This window comes from Protopterus annectens, chromosome 7.part0 (genome assembly GCF_019279795.1).
Source record: "Protopterus annectens isolate FY-2018-M chromosome 7.part0, PAN1.0, whole genome shotgun sequence".
Taxonomy (NCBI): Eukaryota; Metazoa; Chordata; order Ceratodontiformes; family Protopteridae; genus Protopterus; species Protopterus annectens.
This window is the reverse complement of record NC_056739.1, coordinates 875,044,387-875,059,824: the sequence shown is the minus strand read 5'-3', so window position 1 is coordinate 875,059,824 and position 15,438 is coordinate 875,044,387.

Here is a 15,438-nt window from a genome sequence, read left to right as displayed (position 1 = left end):
ATATTGCTGTACATGTCTTCCATACTTAAAACTTCCATAGCTTAGAACACAAGGCCAGTTATGCATATGATGCAGTAGTTCCCAGGGTCAGTAGAGGTTCCTCCTCATTGGTGTGGGACCACTGTGTATGTATGGCACTGTTCAGGTACATATCCTGTAGTATGGCCAGGGTTTAATATCAGTCTGTAATGTGGTGCTATGTCCTCTAGGGTGAATGTATCACACATCCAGGGATACCATTTTGTAACAGTGATGCTGTGTGTTCTGCAATGTTGAGGGTGGCCCTCACCTGGACATGTGAGATGATAGGGAGGTAACATTCATCTGTGATAACTAATTCCACTTGTGTAGGAGAATGGGGGGGGGATACCTGCACCTAAACTGTCTGCAACAATATTGCCAATATCTGTGCATTTGGTGAATGTGAAGCATCTTACCACTGCTGACCACAGATGCCTTGCCTTCATGTGAATCTGCTCTGTGCTGCAGTAGCCTCCTGCTATTGTTATACAATGTGCCTGTATCTGTAGTCCACTGGACAGGATAAATAAGTGGTGTGCATACAGTCTGGGTTAGATATGTGTGTGCACATTACATGCACTATGTGGGATGTCTGTGGTAAGCTTTTGCAAAGGGGCCAGCAGTGTGTGTTGTGGCTTCCACTGGCCCAGTGGGCTGCATGGATAGCATCACAGTCCTAACTAGTGAATAACTGTGTAATTACATACATACATAGCAAGGTAGTGTACTGTGCTTGTGGTGTTGTTGGGATATGTATATCCAGGCTGAGTAATGTGTGTCCACATCACAGTGTTGGATGGCAACACATACAGTATGTTGGGATGAACACCTAGAGTGTTTCAGAAGTGTTGCCTGTGCAGAAATATCTGGCCATTACCTGCACATCCCCCACAACACACACACATGCAACATATGGCAGAAGTAGTATAGCAGTACGCATAGGTTCATACTAGGCTATTTGCCCTAGGGCATTGATAAGCCTAGCCAGAATGTGTTTGTCTTTTGCCACCCAATTAAAATGTATTTTGCTATGCCCTTTTCCGAGGTTAGTATACTGTGCCTCTGTCTAACAGTGACATAGAAATGATACCCGGGGTACAACTGTGATCTCCCAGCCACTCATCCAGATTCCTATGGAAGAGAGTCAATGAGGGACTCTGCCTAACCTGTACTGTGAGTTCATTACAGAGTGAAGGGAGCCTCTGGGTTATGAATCTGTCCCTCCAGCATGTTCTATTTATTTCAGTGCTAAGGTTCAGGTCTCTTGAGCATGTGGCCTTATGGGATTTTGATTTCCTGAGGTGCAGCATGTCCATTACTTCTGGGTTGGACATGGCAGTATACGTCAGGCACAGATTGCCTCTGAACAGGCAGTATGCCACTGAGTCCAGCTGGATTTTCTTTAACCGGGCAGCATATGGCATCTGTTTGAGCCCTTTGATCCTCTTGATGAGGTACTGTTGGGGTTTTTCCAGTTGCTGTAGGTGTCTGGTTACGCAGACAGTCGCCCATGGGTTCTCGTGGGGGCATCCATGGCCGTACTGCCTCTGGCCGACGTGCCCAAGGAGGTATGTCAACCTCCACTATGTTTCGGACTGTTATGCAGGCACAGGTGCGTATGGAAAGGTACACCAGACAGGGTCTGAGGGAGCTGACAGCATGTTGCACAGCCATGACAGATGGCATGCGTGACATTGCGAATGCTATTCGTAATTTCACAGATGTCGTTGACAGACGTTGTGGGGACATACAACAGCTGCTCCACAACCAGATGTCCATTGGCCAGGGCGATGGTGTGCGTTTGCGGCATCAATGTGGCTGTATGCCGGCAACAGCACCAGCTGGCAGTCGCCGACGACAACAGGCCCACTCACGCACCTCAAGTGCCAGCAGCAGCCCCAGCAATGCTGGGTTAGTGCTGTCATCAGGACGCCCCAGGAGACCATGTGCACGTGGCTCTGGACAGTCCCAACAGGGAACTGTGTCCAGTCAACACACACCCGCTTCCGATGACAGTACCCAGTCTGGGTTAGTACCAGATACGGTCCATAGCACCCCTGCCAGGCTCAGGTACCATGTCCGTGCCCACAGACACTGATCTGGATGACCTGACAGGTGCAGTCTGTGGCTGTCCACAAAACCATGTACATGGCAGCCATTATGTGGGACTGTGTGCGTGCTTACACACATGCAGAAATTTAACACCTAGGGCAAACACTTACACACACACACTGCACCAACACTGGTCCACCCTGTACTGCTGCCCCTCACAAACACACATACACACACATGTCAATTGGCGGTACCAGTGGCTGGCTTGGGCATACCTAACCCACACCCTGTGCATATGAAGACACTGTACCACCTCCTGCATACTACAACATCAGTGCAGGAAAAGGTAAACACATTGCTGATGCACAGGGTGACTGCATAGATGTGTATAAGTAGTAACATGTTGGTAACTGTTCACTGTTCCACTATGATTGTGTGTATATCCCAGCATTCCTGCTGCAGTAACTGTATGAATGTCCTGAATTGTTATCTGTACCCATACTACTTACCAAAGTGTACCAGCTGCACACCATCACATGCTACCATTGACTATGGGAATGTGCATCATGTGCTGTATTGTAGATTCAGCTATATGTATCTGTTCTGTCACACATGCATTTACACACACCCTGCTACCCCCACACATGCACATGCTCACCTGCCATTTCCATTATTTATTACCCTACATGAGTAGCTGTCGACACATGACAGGTACACATTTGAAAAGTGCACTATTTGGATTACTACCGATTTCCTCCTCTCTACCTGTACTCACAGGGTGCAGGCAACCTCATTTGTTTAAAAGTGTAATGTGCATCAGGTACTGTGGTTCCCTGATTGCCACATCCAACATGTTTTCCATATGGAAATGCACACACAGAAACGTCCCACATCCACACACTTGCCACATTCAGGTTTCAAAACACTATCTAGGTATGTTCTGGTACATGTGCGTGTTACAGTAGCATGTAGCACTATACTGAGTACTGGCAGTTGTCTGTTGTCATGTTGTTTGTATAGGGTGCTGTCAACATCACTGTTAAGGGAAATGTGCACTCTGCAGTGCGTAGCCCCATTTGGCAAAAGCCACATCCCACCCCCAGCATTGTGCACACACACTAACCCCACTCACACTAAAACACATACTTTCCATTTGCAAGATTCAAACCCCTACCTAACTGTGTTATGACACTAGAGACAGACACATTAGCAGAGTGCGCTATTTGCATTAGTGGGAGAAATCCTTTCTAATGCTGTACTTAGAGGGTGCTGACATCATCTGTGTTTAGGAAGAGGGATGTGCACCCTGTAGTGTGTTCTCCCAGTTGGCAAAAGGCACTTTTCCCTCACAGCATTATGCACACACACAAATCCCACTCACACTAACTCACATACATTCCCTTTGCAGGATTCAAACCCCTATCTAACTATGTTATGACACTAGAGACAGACGCATTAGAAGAGCGCGCTATACGAATTACTGGGGAGCTTTAATTCAGGTAATATAGTTATAGAGTGCTGACATCATCAGTGTTTCAAAAGGGGAATCTGCATCCTGTAGTGTACTGTCACAGTTGCTAATAGGGGCATTTCCCACACACACATAGATGTGTTTGAGGTTTGCATATGTGGGGGATCCAGTACTCCAGTGTGATTAGTATATGGTTCGATTGCAACAATGAGGGATATACTTCAAGTGTTGAGCATTTTGTACTCATGTTTGTGATGATCAGGTCTAGTATATTTTCCCTTCTTGTGGGAATGTTGACTACTTGTTCCATAGCTAAAGAGTTTCTGAACTATGGGAACCGTAGAGCTTGGGTATTGTGGCTTGAGTAATGTTCGCAGTCTATGTTTGGGTAGTTGAAGTCACCCAGTATGATGGTGTTTGCAGAGAAATCTATACTCTCCTGTGTCGTCATGCAGGTTGTGTGGGATTCCTGAGTTTGAGAGGGTGATGTAAGAGCTCCTCTGTGTCTCTTTCCATGTGGTCCAGGGAGGTACGTCTCAGGTTGTTCACACCAGCATGGACAATGACTGCCTCATACTTGTACTTGCTGTGGAGTGACCTGAGTGCTTGTGTTATGTGGCACATTCTATCACCCGACAGGTAGCTAAATGTGACCCTCACCTTGCTTAGTCTGGAGAGCGGACGCCAGTGTGTCTGACTATGGCATCACCTATTATAGGTGTGTCACACATTGTGTTTGGCCTTATGGGCTGTGCCTGTTAAGAACACTGACTTTGTGAGGTCTGTGTTGCTTGAGATATGTGTTCATGTGGGATGCAGCGTGTCTGGCCATGTCATTTCTGTCCGTGGTCTGGTAAGTATCACCTTTGGTGACATAGGTATTCATATGTCAGCTGGTGAGCATTTGCAGTGTTACCTACTGAAAGTGGTACAGCTTGTTTGTTGTACAATGGACTACATGCAGCCCTGCTTACAGTAGCTATGTTTGCATGCATGTTTTCTTGCAGTTACCCTGGAATACTGATCCGACCTGCCATGCAGAGTTACACAGCTTCTGTGGACTCCTAGTGACATCTGCATAGCTTACTATATGTATGTTCATGTCTCACTTGACAGAATGTCACTGTTTCTCCTGTGCACATGTACATTGCCTGTGACACTTTGCATATGACTTACCTGGCATCTGTCCACGTGAGCAGTCATATATGCCACTGCAGGACTCTAAACCTGATGATGCACACACTCGAAACATTCCTCAGCATGGAGAACATCGCTATCTGTGCAGTAACAGATACCGGATTCAGGGCTACCAACAGCACCCCAGCACTACCAAGTTATACCTCATACCATGCTTTTCAGACCCAAAACTTGCAGAAAACCTTAAAAGGAGAGGGGATGTATTGATATTCATCCAAGATACCCACACCTCCAGGTTGGTGGCAAAGCACCAAACATCAGAGACTATCCATATGCAAGTAACAATGGGTAAAACTGCCTTCCAGGTTATAGCCTGCTACAGACCACCCTCACAAACACAAGAACCGCACTTGGCCTTCCTGAAAACAGTTGGAAATATGTAAGTCTGTCCATACACCATTATATTGGGTGAGTTAAACTACCCAAACATAGACTGGGAGCATGACTGTAGCTCCAACACCCTAGCCCAAAGATTACTGGAATTTATATACCAAAATGCTATGGAACAACTTGTTACCACTCACACAAGAGGGGAAAACATACTGAACCTGATCATCACCAACATGGGGACTCTATGCTCCAGACCAGAAGTGTATCCCTCACTGGTAAGATCAGACCATAAACTAATCTCACTGGATATTCACATCCCAAGGCCACCCCCCTGCACAGAAGAATTCAGTCAACAACTCATGTAAAGCATGTTCACACTCCTCATAAATGATGTGGAAACCTTCAAAGCCCCCAGGCCTGTTGAAAATATGGACCAGACTGCAGATACCTGTATAAAGGCATTCTATGGACACCTTCAGGAATGCATGGATCATGCAATCCCAAATAAAAGCAAGACCCAATCCTCCAAAGGCAGACGTCCTGTGTGGTGGACACCAGCCATAAACAAACTATACAATAGAAGGATGAAGCTACTAAATGATACAACAAACTCCCAAAATGTGAAAGCATCAGTGATGAGTATTAGAAGAAAACTACAGGCACTCATAAGATTGTCTAAGGCCATCTTTGAGAGAAGATTCCACAAGACACTGAGGATAATCACAAGGCTTTCTTTAGTTATGTTAGGAACCTGGGTGGTAATTCCCAGATATGCTCAGAGGTAGTCCAAGATGTCAAAAGAAACACCAAACACACAGACATTGCCAACATCCTAGTGGACAGGTTCACTGCTAACTTCTCCCCCCCTCCACACCAAAAGGGCAAATATTTCTCCCAGCAGAGTGCTGCCCCCCCTGACATCTCAGATGCTCAGGTAAGAGCTGCCCTCTCCAAAGCAATAAACACTGCATCAATGGGACCAGACAGTGTCCCAGGCTGTGTCCTACATGAACTCCAAGAAGAGCTACACCCAGACATAACACTACTGTTCAATCCCAGCCTTACTACACGATATGTGGCCAAAGAGTGGCGTACAGCAACAGTGGTCCCTCTACATTTAGGTGGTGCCTTAACGGATCCAGGACACTATCACCCCATAAGTCTGAATAGCTTGGTCTGCAAAGCTATGGCAAGGATCATCATGAACCTCATAAATATAGATATTGGGGACCTACAGACACTGCATCATACACAGTTTGGCTTTGTTAATGGCAGATCCTGCCTCTCAAACCTGTTTGATTTCTTTGAAACAGTCACCAAGGCCACTGTCAAGGGAAGGTGGTCTACACAGCCTACCTGGACCTAGCATAAGCCCTTGATACAATACCCCACTTGTGCATTCTAGGGAAGCTCACCAGTGTACATATTAACCCCTATGTCACTACATATATTGCACAGTGGCTCAAGGGCAGAACACACATGGTTAGAATTGCTGGAGCCATGTCAGCCTCAAAACCAGTTACAAGTGGTGTCCCACAAGGCTCAGCCCTGGGATCTGTCTTGTTCAGTATATATTTATCAGAGGTACAGGCCAACATAGAAGGACTGTGGCTGAGCAAGTCGCAGATGACTGCAAACTGGACGCCATAATCAACTCTCCAACCAACACACGCATCCTCCAAAAGGGCCTCTTAGAAACAGACAACTTGTGCCACAGCCATGGCCTCAAGCTGAATGCCAAAAGGTGTATAGTCATCCCCTTTAGCAAAAACAAAGTGACCACAAAGTACCACATATGTGTTAATCCATTAAGTACAGAAGAAGGAATTATGGACCTTGGGGCACACAAGTTGATACCATTCTCTCATTTGACAACCACATGGCCAAAGTGGTTAGAAAAACATTTTATATAGGCCACCTCATCATGGAGGGATTCACATGTAGATCAGGGGGGAACATTGTGCCTCTTTACTCATCCCTCATCATGCCCATGATTGACTACAATGCCCCTGTCGGCATGCACCTTACCAGACACCTGCAGTAACTGGAAAGACCACAAAAGTACCTCAACAAGAGGATCAAAGGGCTCAAACATATGCCACATACTGACTGGTTAAAGAAACAGCAGCTCTACTCAGTGGCATACTGCCTCTTCATAGGCAATCTGTGCCTGACATATAAAGCCATGTCAAACCCTGACTTAATGGTCATGCTGCACCTCAGAATATCCAAATCCCATCAAGCTACACACTGAAAAGACTTGAACCTCAGGAGTGATATACATAGGACATGCTGGAGGGGCACATTCATAACTCAGAGGCTCCCTTCACTCTGGAATAGTATCCCAATACAGGTTAGGCAGAGTCATTCAGTGACTGTCTTCAAGAGGAATATTAATGACTGGATGGGACATTGTAGGTTTACCCTGGGTATCACTTATGTGTCACTGTTAGACAGAGGCACAGTATACTAACCTTGGAAAAGGGCATAGCAAGATAGATTTACAATGCAGGTGAAAGCCGCACACATTCTGGCTAGGTTTATAAATGCCCTAGGGCAGATAGCCTAGTATGAACCTATGAACCTATGTATCTTGTTCACCATTGGCCCTATGTGCTGTTAATCACCAATGCAATCTCAATACTATGGTAGCATGTGCAAAGGTCAGTTGTCAGTCACCTCTATGGTACAGTTGTGGAATATGTGAGTCATGTAGTAATGTCACAGCTGCCACATGTACACAGTCAACCCTATCCCCTACCCATGGATGTACAACACATGTATGAGATGGAAACACATAGCCAAACTGTGGATTAAGCACTCTGAACCCAGTACTGGCATAACCTGTCAGGTGGCATGAAATACTACAGTGACTGCAATACCAGTCTGATGTAGACCTACACTGACAGCAATACAAGCACGGGAACACACCGGGCCATTCGTGGAGCCTAAGAATGGCATCCTGCCTGAGTGGCAGACACCTCTGCAGCTGGCACACAGGCATACGTTAGGCCTGAACACAGCACGCATAACACATAGCACACAAATCCTGTGTGCCAAACAAGCACAATCTGTACAGCTATACAACACTCCTGCTGCAGTTGTGTTAGGTACTTTTATTGTCCGGTACAGTGAGGTCATGCTCACCAGGCTGGACAAGGTGAAGGTCACAGTGATATGCTCATGGGGCACTATGGTCCACCACATAACACAAGCATACAGGTCAGTCAGATGCATGGACACATATGACTCAGTCATTGTCCATGCCACTACAGCTGACGTGTGATGTCCCTCACTGGAATACATGATAGGGAACATGGAAGGGCTCACTGAGCAAGTGGCACAGGCTGGTAGAACCCTGACCTTGGTTGGCATCATACCCTCACCAGGAATGCTGGCATATTACTGAATGCTAATGAATTATTGTAGCTACAAAAACCTAGCTGAAAGGTTCTTAGCATGCAGTCACTGCATTGCTATGGAACAACTTCTTACCACTCCCACAACAGGTGAAAACATGCAGCACCTGTTCATCAACAACATGTAGACTATATGCCCCAGACCAGGTGTGTATCCCTCACTACTAGGTTGATAGCATCTACATCTCACACTGTATATACACATCCCACATGCAGCACCTGCACAGAAGACCACAGTCATAATGTTACCCAGTGCAAATACCATGTATTCACATGTGGCAGTCATCACACATGGTAACTATTGAAGGTCACAGGTACATCTGTGTATTTGGCACACACATACATCATGTGTGCATTGCCATAACTGGTTTAATCGATGTCATGCATTATTGTGAGAAACAACCCGCACACATGGGCATTCTATGTGAGCAAAACACACGTGACATGTCTGGAATCAAAAGCCATATATAATTGTGCTATTGTTTAGAAAGGGGTATGTGCATCCTGTAGTGTGTTTTCCCAGTTGCCAAAAGGGATGTTCCTTTCATACAAACTTACACACACACTAACTCCCCTTCACACACACTTGCCACATTCAAACCCCTACCTAACTATGTTATGACACTAGAGACGGACGCATTAGCAGAGCGCGCTATTCGCATTACTGGGAGATTTCTTTTCTCCTGATATACTTATAGGGTGCTGACATCATCAGTGTTTAGAAAGGGGAATGGGCATCCTGTGGTGTGTTTTCACAGTTGCCAAAAGGGATGTTCCTTTCATACAAACTTACACACACACTAACCCCCCTTCACACACACTTGCCACTTGCTGGATTCAAACCCCTACCTATATGACACTAGAGACGGACGCATTAGCAGAGAGTGCTATTCACATTACTGGGAGATTTCTTTTCTCCTGATATACTTATAGGGTTCTGACATCATCGGTGTTTAGAAAGGGGAATGGGCATCCTGTGGTGTGTTTTCACAGTTGCCAAAAGGGATGTTCCTTTCATACACACTTACACACACACTAACCCCCTTCACACACACTTGCCACTTGCTAGATTCAAACCCCTACCTAACTATGTTATAACACTAGAGACGGATGCATTAGCAGAGCGCACTATTCGGATTACTGGGAGATTTCCTTTCTCCTGATATACTTATAGGGTGCTGACGTCATCAGTGTTTAGAAAGGGGAATGGACATCCTGTGGTGTGTTTTCACAGTTGCCAAAAGGGATGTTCCTTTCATACACACTTACACACACACTAACCCCCCTTCACACACACTTACACACACACTAACCCCCCTTCACACACACTTGCTAGATTCAAACTCCTACCTAACTATGTTATGACACTAGAGACAGACGCATTAGCAGAGCATGCTATTCGGATTACTGGGAGATTTCCTTTCTCCTGATATACTTATAGGGTGCTGACGTCATCAGTGTTTAGAAAGGGGAATGGGCATCCTGTGGTGTGTTTTCACAGTTGCCAAAAGGGATGTTCCTTTCACACACACTTACCACTTGCTAGATTCAAACTCCTACCTAACTATGTTATGACACTAGAGACGGACGCATTAGCAGGGCGCACTATTCGGATTACTGGGAGATTTCCTTTCTCCTGATATACTTATAGGGTGCTGACGTCATCAGTGTTTAGAAAGGGGAATGGGCATCCTGTGGTGTGTTTTCACAGTTGCCAAAAGGGATGTTCCTTTCATACACACTTACACACACACTAACCTCCCTTCACACACACTTGCCACTTGCTGGATTCAAACCCCTACCTAACTATGTTATGACACTGGAGACGGACGCATTAGCAGAGCATGCTATTCGGATTACTGGGAGATTTCCTTTCTCCTGATATACTTATAGGGTGCTCACATCATCAGTGTTTAGAAAAGGGAATGAGCATCCTGTGGTGTGTTTTCCCAGTTGCTAAATGGAACATTTCCCTCACACAGACTTGCACACAGACCAACCACAATCACCCACACACACACACTCTGGATAAGCTGTCATTCCCTAGGGCAAACAGCCTAGTGTTGGCCTCTACACCCATATGTTTAACTGTCATTTGCACATTATTTGGTGCTGATAGCAGTGTTTGCAGGTCTTTATTGCCATAACATTTCCTGTTTGTATGAACAACTTGTGTATCTGTGGAAGATGTTTGCATATGGGGGAAATCCACTATATCATGTATGTCTCTGTAGTCATTTAAGTGTGAGCACTGTTCAGATTGCTATAATGTTGTTGGTTACTGGAATAACATGTACATATACCAGATATATGTGGCAAAATGCTAAACTGATATTTGGATTGTGTGTGAGCATGCCCAGTTCAGCCTTCCCATGGCATGTTGTGTAAAAGATGTCTCATTTATCAAAGTGTGTGAGCATGCCCAGTGTGAGCTTTCCATATGTTGAACTCTGCAGCCCATCACATTTGTGGATGAGTGTGAACTTCAACAAATATCTCCTGTTTATGGTTGTGTGTTCTGTGTCATGTTGTGTAGTTACTGTACAAATGCTTTTTGTGTGAACACAACAGGGATTATACTGTGCCTGCAGGGTTTGCATGGGATACTTTGCATACAATTGTCAACATCCATTCATACTGACCTAACACGGTAGTACTGTATAGTGTAGTGGTTCAGTACTTTCACTGTGGTGGACAGTATCCTGGGCTTTAGTCCTATCACTGCTTTACATTTCCATAATGAGCACAACAGCCTGGTTAGGGTCCAGTTGTGCACATCTGACCATGTTGCATTATGTTCAGATATTAACTACTTACAACAGCCTCGTCCAACATCAGTAGTGTATTCCACAACATAGGTGTACATTGGCAAACACTACCGATGTGCCCTAGGCCATTTCTAATGCTAGTCAGAGAGTGTGTTTGTCCTTCAACACATTGTAAGTGTAGTTTGCCATGACATATGTCATGTTTAGTATACTGTGCCTCTGTCTACCCGTGACATAACAGTGATACCCAGGGTAGACCTACCATCTCCCATCCACTCATTAAGATTCCTGTTGAGGAGAATCAACGAGTGACTCTATGGATAACCTGTACTGGTAGTTTACTCATGCGTGGGGTGGCTTCTGTGTTATGGATAATGCAGTACAGCTTGTCCTATGTATGTCAGTGCTGGGGTTCAGGTCCCTCATGTGCATAGCTCACTGCCATTCAGATTGTACAAGGTGCAGCATGTTCCTTGATTCCAGCTTGGACATGGCTTTCTACATCAGGCACAGCTTGCGTCTGGGTGGCCAGCATGGCAGTGTGTGGAGTTGCACTCTTGTTTAATCAGGCAACACATTACATCTGTTCAAGCTCTGTGATACTCCTGGTGAGGTACTGTTGTGGACTTTACAGTTGATGGAGGTGTCTGCTGAGGTACACCCCACAGGGGCTGTTGTAGTCAATTGTAACGCTGATGAAGGATAACTGCAGAACCACAATGACCTCCCCTTATCTGGATGTCATAACCTTCATGATTAGGTTGGTATATGGATTGTTTCTGTTAACACTACAGCCACATGTTTGTCCAATGCAGGATATCTATCACCTTGTGTACCCAGGTCTGTCATTACATGTTAAGTATGTAATGGGTTAACACCTATGTGGTAATTGGTGGTCACTTACTGTATATCCACAGAGGTTGACTATACAGTTTTCTCCATTTAACTTGCTGACATGGCTATGGCACCAGTTGTCTGTTTCTATGTGGCCCTTTTGTGGGATGCTTGTGTCAGCTGGAGTGTCAGATATGTTGGGCAGTTTGTAGTCCTCTGCAAACATGTTCAGGCACAGTCCTTTCATGTTGGCCTGTACCTATGGGGCATATATACCAGACTGGGAAGGTCCCAGGAGCAAGCTTTGTGGGATACCTGTTATATGTCGTTTGTAGTTTGACATGGCTGCAGCATGTCTGACCGTGTCAGTTCTGTCGTTGGTCTGGTTTGCAACCCCTCTAGTGACATAGGGGTGTATATATAATCTGGTGATCATATCTATATTGAACACGTAGGGTATTGTATGGAAGGCTTTGCAGGGTCCAGCTACGCTATGTGGACTACATTGCCCTCATCAGTGACCTCAATTACTGTTTCAACTGAGTCACACATGTTTAGGGGCAGGGTCTGCACTTAATAAACCCACACTGGGTAGGGTCGGGTGTCAATAGATCCCCAATATCTTTATGTCTGCGGTACATGCTGATCCTTTTCCAGCTGCTGCAGAGACCAAGCTTTCAGGTTTCTGTGGTGGTTGTTTTTAGTATCCATTCAGGTGACACCTTTCTTGAGAACGACCACTGTTGTTGTACACTGCTCTTTGGGTACATATCCTGTGGTAAGGCTGACATAATGTCAGGGAGGCAGCAGTCTGCTGGGAAAGATATTTTGCATTATGGGGGGGGGGTTGCACTGCACCTGTCAGGATGTATGTTGCCAATACGTGTGTGTGTTTGGTATGTTGTTTGTAATATTTGTGTGATCCAGAGCATATCTGGGAATTCGCAACACGCTTCCTACCATCAGTTGCAGCAGCCTTGGGATTATCCTTAGTGTCCTGTACAATTTGTATCATAATAGATTCATAGGTTCATACTAGGCTATTCACCCTAGGGCATTTGTAAGCCTAGCCACAGTGTGTGTGGCTTTTGCCACCCCTTGCTATGTGAATATTATGGCCATTTATGATTTACTTAGCTGTGCCTCTGTCTGGACATGACACAGTAAAGACCCCCAGTGTACATCTACAATCATCCATCCATTTTCCCAACGTCCTGTTGAGTGTCAGTGAGGGGCTCTGCCTAACATATAGTGGTATTCTGTTCCAGGGTGTGGAGAGCCTCAGGGTTAGGTATCTGTCCCTCCAGCACATCCTATTTGATTATGTGTTGAGGTTGACATCTCTGACTCACACAGCTCCGATGGCTTTGAGTTTTCTGGGGTGGAGCATGTCCATTACTTCTGTGTTGGACATGGACTTGTACAACAGACATACAATGCCTCTGTGTAGGCAGTATGTGACTGCATTCAGCTGTGGTGTCTACAGCCAGGCAGCATATGACATATATTTGAGACCCTTTCTAACTCTTGGTGAGGTACCTTTGAGGTCTTTCTAACTGCTGCAGGTGCCAGGTAATGTACATCCCAAATGAGGCATTGTACTACATTATGGGTCTGATAAGGGAACAGTATAGGGGCACAATGACCTTTGTTGACGTAGATGTGAATCCTTTCATGATACAGTGTCCAATATAGACAGTCTTCCTAGCCAAATTGGCAATGTGACTGTCACATAACAGGTTACTGTCCACTTGTGTCACTAGGTCCCTGATTACTCCTTCCATACATAATGGTTTACCACCTATGTGGTAATTTGTGTGTACCTTGTTTTGTATTTGGTGGTACATTCATACTGTCCACTGTCTTCAGGTCAGCGGGGTGGGGTTCCTGTGTATGAGAGTGTGGTCTGTAGCATGCTACAGACTGTACAGCAGTCTTGCCTAGGGTTAGTTGCACATGGGTGGACTGCAATGATGTAAGCATTGTCAGTTAACTGGACATATAGGTGTCTGTGCTGAATATGGATACTCACCCTCCTTTTATGTTTTGTTCCAGGTTTTGTGGCCATAACACATGATATGTGGTATTACCTGGTAGTGCTGGTGTGCTGTCACGAGGCTTGCAGCAGGTTTCTATCACTGGACAGACATCGATGTTCTCCATACTGGGGAGGGCCTCAGGAGCATGCATATTGAGGTTTACACATCTGGCATTGATCAGCATTACCCTTCTGTTTCTTTCCAGTTTTGTTTTCTGTGGTGGTGGTTAGTCTTTACGGCCTTGCCTACAAAAGGATTTCTGTAGGTTGCAAAAGCCTTAGGCAATATCCAGACGCCCATGGGTAACAGGTGCAAGCCATCCCTGGAACAGCAGCATGTCTCACTATGGAGTCACCTATTACAACTGTATCAGGCATGTTGTTTCTCCTTCTGTCCTGTGACTGTTTGGCACACCAGCTTTGTGTACTATGTGTTACATGTGCTATGTCTGGAGGTTGTTTTATTGGGTGTCTGCTTTGGAGGCTTGTGTTGGTGTTGTGTGTTTGTAATTAGGGCCTCTGGGAATGTTTTTGTGTTTATGTGTTTGGTTTACAGTCATTGTAGGTCTATGTGGGACTGGGTTTGTGGTGTATGTGGTTACCTTGTCCTCCTGACTAGTTTTGACAGTACTGATTTGGGGTGCTCAGGCTCGGTTTGGCTACCTGGTTGCGTCTATCACATATATTTGTATTTATTGGGGTGAGTTGTTGTTGTGTGTGTACTTGGGACAGGTGTCACATTGCCTCTGGATTCACAGATTCTACTTGTTTTGCCTGGCCTTAGTGGATTGTATGTGTGGACACATTTTATTGCCATACTAGTGATCACTGATTAATTCACTTTTATGTTTGATCTATCATGTGGTAGCTTCCTCATTCTCTTCAATGGTTTAGTAATTGCTGGAGTCCAGCATGCCAGATGCCTGGGTGTATGGCATTGTGTCTTGTTGTTATTTGTGATTGCAGACTCCAAGCACTCTTGGCTGTGTTCATGGTATGCCTGTATAACATGTTCTGCAGTGTGTCCCATATTCTGGACTTGCACAGGGCCTTTCATGGATTCCACATTGGTTTGTAGGGGTGCAAGCTATGCTTTATACATGTGTTTCACTGTGGTATTCTGGCCAGGGACTGGGGTCAGGATGTGTAACTACAGTGTGATTACTCTATGGTCTGGTCTTACCAGTGAGGGATACACTTCTCATCTTGACATCCAGTACATATATTTCTGATTATCACATCCAGTATGCTTACCCCTCTTGTGGAAGTGTTGCATTTTGCATGTCCATTTTGTTTGATGGATTCTGG